The sequence below is a fragment of the Triticum dicoccoides genome, chromosome 5A, assembly GCF_002162155.2.
Source record: "Triticum dicoccoides isolate Atlit2015 ecotype Zavitan chromosome 5A, WEW_v2.0, whole genome shotgun sequence".
Taxonomy (NCBI): Eukaryota; Viridiplantae; Streptophyta; class Magnoliopsida; order Poales; family Poaceae; genus Triticum; species Triticum dicoccoides.
Genome location: NC_041388.1, coordinates 678,045,672 through 678,050,394, shown reverse-complemented (window position 1 = coordinate 678,050,394; position 4,723 = coordinate 678,045,672). Strand labels below are relative to the sequence as shown.

The following is a 4,723-nucleotide window of genomic DNA, read 5'->3' as shown; positions in this document are numbered from 1 at the left end:
ACAAAATACAAAATAGTGGCAACTAAAAAAATGGAAGTATAAAAAGGAATCATACTTGGACAAAGGAAATTCACTAAACCAAACGATTTTTAAATTTTCACAAGCTATATATTGAAGTCTATACTTGGACAAGCACGTAGATATAACTATGTAAAATCCAGTTCTACTTCATATGACATGCTTTCAAAAAGATCTACAATAAAAGTTGGTTCTTAAGAAAAGAGGATCCATGTTGGAAGAAAAACATCTAGTAAGTTGTCGGCATGGCCGCAAGGGACATACAAAGATCTTCGTAGCAGCATCTCTTCTGAAAGACCATCGTATGATTCGTATCTCTCTTATCTATCCCAGGTTGTTGCCCATGAAATTTTTCTACTTACACATTTATATAAACAATCAAGGCACGCATCTGCAACCTCAAATTCAGAACACAAATTGAGAAAACAAAGTGCAGCCACCTAATGAGAATAACCATGAAAGAACACATACATCTCACCAAACAAAGAACTGGTTGTGAACTTGAGGCCAAGACATAAAACGACATCATAAGAGACACTAAGATCACTTGCGTCAGCTTGTCGTTCCTGTCGCCGATGGTGTTATTACTTGAGTAAATGATGAGAGTGGTCAGGGCCTTCTTTCCTTCAGTTTCACATCCCTATCTCATGGTGTTTGCACTCTGGGAGCTTGAAGGGCTACCAGAAGAATATCGTTAGAAGCTATTTTCAGGAGTAAAACATAAGGATAGGAAAATCCAATGATCTCTTCTGACATATGGCCAAAACACCCTACAGATAAATTCATCACGCATTTTACCTCGAAAACACGCACTCCTCCCCCCAAGCCGCTGCAGGAAGAACACGACCGTGAGACTAAATAATGGAACTATTCTCATAAATCAGTTAACTTTTAACAATATCATTACCTAATTATGCTACTAAAACAACTATAAGTTGTTTATCGTCACAAGAAACAACAATATTTTTTATTGTTTAGCACTAAATGGAGACACCAAATTATGATGTAGATCTTTTCCAAGATGAACACTGAACCCATAACGTTGAAATCAAATAAGCCAATGCAAAAGGAAATACAAAAGTGAAACTGATTCGTCACCAGCTCATCCATATGCACTCACCTTGGTCGTGCAAGCATCCACAAAGCACTTTCGCTTGCCGATGATCAACCTTACTAACAGTCCTACAAATCAAAAGAACATATTGATTTAAGGAGGATAAACAAACACAGAAAACTTTCAGATATTGACATAGGCTACCTTACACTAATTTACGAAATGAGATAAAAATGGGAGCCACCAGCTATTTGTTCTTACACTGAGCAGACCGCCTCCACACATCATCAAGGCTACTTTACACCAAGTTAGCATAGAGATAAATGCTTATTGACAGAAAGTGAAATGTTCTGCAAGTAATAGAAATGGCAGGCTGGTTATGTTAGAAAAGACCAACATGCCTATTTAAGAATAGACCAGAGAGTAGACAGCTTGTCCATCCAAAAGCGGAACTGTGTAACGGGAAGTTCTCAGACATACAAAATATGAAGAGAAATATTTGGTGAGCTTAAGAAATAACCATGACGCTTCCGATGACATCTGTGAGTAAGCAATACAAAGTGAAAACACAATTAGTACATGATATTTGAATACTGAGAAAGGGCATGCCCCTATGCAACCTGACACCGTAGCGTGCACTGCCACAACACAACAATCTCTACCTCAACCACCTCCCGGAAAGCAAAATTTGGAGCAAGAGTTATCATTGAAAACAATTGGGGGCATTGTAGCGTAACTGTCCACATATGCTAATTACAATGTTGGTCGTTCCAGACTCTTGGATGGCCTAAAAGGAGCAGTTTTGGTTTATCTACACCAAGAACAGGAGCAAAGGAGCTCCAGGACAAATATTTTAAACAACATTACACCTAAGGAGCTAGCAATATGTGAAAAGAAATATTCCAATAGAGAGCAAATAATTCATATTTACTGCAAGAGGATCATGGTCAAATTCAGTATCAGACATGGCTCGAGGCAATGAACAATGCCAAGAAATCAAGTACCACTTAGATCAAAACAACCTAGAACTAAATACACGAAGTAGACTATAATCTAGTGAATGTACATGTGTCAAATCAATCAAATGAGGGAAATCATGGATAACAAAGCGAGGCTACGTAATAGAATGGATTGAACTAAGATCAATACTGCAATCTCCACATCTCAGTTTTCATAGTAACCACGGCTCTAAAAATTAAACATACAAAACTGAGAAGGGAATGTCAAGTGGAAGGATACTCCCCTGCCTAGCTATGCCAGTGCAGGTTGGGGCCTCATGTCCATCTTCTCCAAAGCACTGAGAAAACAAAAGTGAATGTTAAACAGTGTTGTATTCCCGATCCAAATTGTGTGAGTAATAGCAGCACCAGAGAAGAGTAAACACGGGAGCGATGCACGGCTAAGGTTAGCTAATCTAGTTCTCTAATTATTGCCAGGTACAATAAGAAGAGCATACTAATGCCTTGGACCTGATGGTGCCAGGTAAACAGGCTAAATATCAAGTTATCAACACTGGACCGGAGTGGCACTAATATTGCTGCTTATTGTGAGCCTCATGTGACTCTGGTAGTTCACATCGACACCGTACACAGTATGACAAAGACTTTAGCTGAAAAGAAACGGTGGACGTAGTAATTAAACAGCCTATGTATAAGAATCCATGTGGATTATTAAGTCATATACCATCAAAGATTTTTTTGCTTCCTGCAATGGACACGAATATTTACAATATTGAAGGAAATAATTTGGCATAGCTACATAACTGGTTTTCTACCCGACTGTGAGCTACAACCACGATGCCCAAATGCTGGAACCGGCACATGCCAATCAGGACACCTCACAAAATATTCTTAGAATGCATTGACCAATATTTATGCAAACCAACCACTGTTGCGTCACCTTCTCACCTGCAGCTTGGGAGCATGCCACCATCGTTGACCGCCGCTCTGCCTCTTGTCGGCTGGATCCACCCCTGCTGTGGTTGTCGGTGTTGATGGAAAGCAGAGTGGCTTGGAGCGGCACGCCACTGTCGACCATAAAGAGCACTAAAACTTCTGCTAACAATATCATAAGACCAGTAACATATATGCATACATCCTAAATAGTAAATATCAATAATCCTTCATATCATCTAAGAATAAAATTTAGCTGGTAGGCTTCTCACTATTAATTCAGTAGGAGATGGCTACCTCATCTTTTACTATTTTTTACACCTAAAAGTAAAATATATGGCTTCTCACTATTAATTCAGGAGGTAGGCTGCTCACTGAGAGTTTTTACAATGTCAATCATAGGATTCATACCTTAGTATCGATGGAAAATGCATCGTAAACATGATCCTAGTCTTGTTCAGCTACTACATCTTTAAATTTAAGCTGCTGAAGAGTAGGATCTATCACATTTGGGTAGCTTCCTTTGTATTCTTGAGTACAGTGTGATGAACATTATTCAATGAGAAACCAATTTTGGCTAGCAAGAACAGAGGGTAAGCCTCAAACTCACCATGGCTAAGAAAACGTCGCCGCTCGCATGAGAGCCAATTTCAATTTCCAAGAACAGAGGGTAAACTCCAAACTCACCATGGAATCCTGCCTTTGCTTCGCTCCTGCTTCTTCTGACAAAATTAACAAAGTTCAGAAAAGATTAGTAGGAGCACAAGATCCTGGAGGCACAAACTCCAGACATCAGAAATTACTTTTTGAAAGAAGAAGCAATTTGACCTTTGCTAGGCTAAACCAAAAAAGAAAGATCGTGATAATATTTAGATGACAATCGAGGTGGTTTGCACAATCTGACATATAAGTTCTAACTACACATGGATAAAGACAGATGGCCAATTACCTGATAGACCTATTGTTGTGGTTATGTTGTTGTCCATCCAATAGAAAAGCAAATGTATCCTTTCTTCTGTAGGAATCTGAGAGGGACACACAAGTTGTTCCAAGTTGTCCTGACCAAAGATAGTCAGTATAAGACCAAAAGAAGTAGACCAACAATCTTGAGACATCTCATATTCAAATGCATATTCAGAAAGACCCACCCTGGCTACCCTGCAACCAATTTGTCTCCTAGTATCAGATAGGAACAAAAAATTCCTTGAGAAAGGACACAGCCTCAGGACAAATCGGTCCTCCTAAACAGAAAATAAACAGGTACCCAACAAGCTAAGGAAGGCAACAAAAACTACTGTGCAGATACCTAGGACACATCTAGTTCTACCCACCCCTTCAATTCTAACCTATTCACACAATGCAAAACTGAAGAACACAACATCATGAGAAAAAAATGCAAAGATGGATCTGCCTCTCTATGAACACCACACCAAATTGCTAGGGTTTTCTATTCCACGTTGAGCAGTCTGAACTCTCTAGGTCCAGATTCTCTGGGGAGGGAGAGGGGGAGGGGGGAGAGATGCACCTGGAGGTCTAGCAGGCGCAGCAGGAAGGAGTGGTGAGCTCGTTTTTTCCGCTGCTCTCACGACGAGCTTGCAGCCGCGTCCGCATCAGCCTGACCGCCGCCGCTACTGATGGCGTCGGCATGGAGAAGGCAGTGGACGGAGGAAGCATCCCTCCATCCAGGGAACCACGCTGGGGAGCTCCTGGTCGCCAGGCTGTGCGGCGGCTGCCGCGGCCCCTTCCTACCGTCGGATCA

At 40.8% G+C, this 4,723-nt stretch overlaps 2 long non-coding RNA genes across 2 annotated transcripts; both read right to left on the bottom strand.

Annotated features, from left to right (window-relative positions):
* Positions 1–352: 352 nt before the first annotated feature.
* Positions 353–1,963, bottom strand: LOC119298411. Its single transcript, XR_005145854.1, has 5 exons — positions 1,553–1,963; positions 1,334–1,422; positions 1,139–1,200; positions 817–847; positions 353–695 (listed from the first exon to the last, which is right to left on the bottom strand). It is a non-coding gene; the product is annotated as an uncharacterized LOC119298411 (long non-coding RNA).
* Positions 1,964–3,619: 1,656 nt separating this feature from the next.
* On the bottom strand, positions 3,620–4,681 carry LOC119298410. The gene is made up of 3 exons (XR_005145853.1): positions 4,490–4,681; positions 3,914–4,022; positions 3,620–3,686 (listed from the first exon to the last, which is right to left on the bottom strand). It is a non-coding gene; the product is annotated as an uncharacterized LOC119298410 (long non-coding RNA).
* Positions 4,682–4,723: the final 42 nt, after the last annotated feature.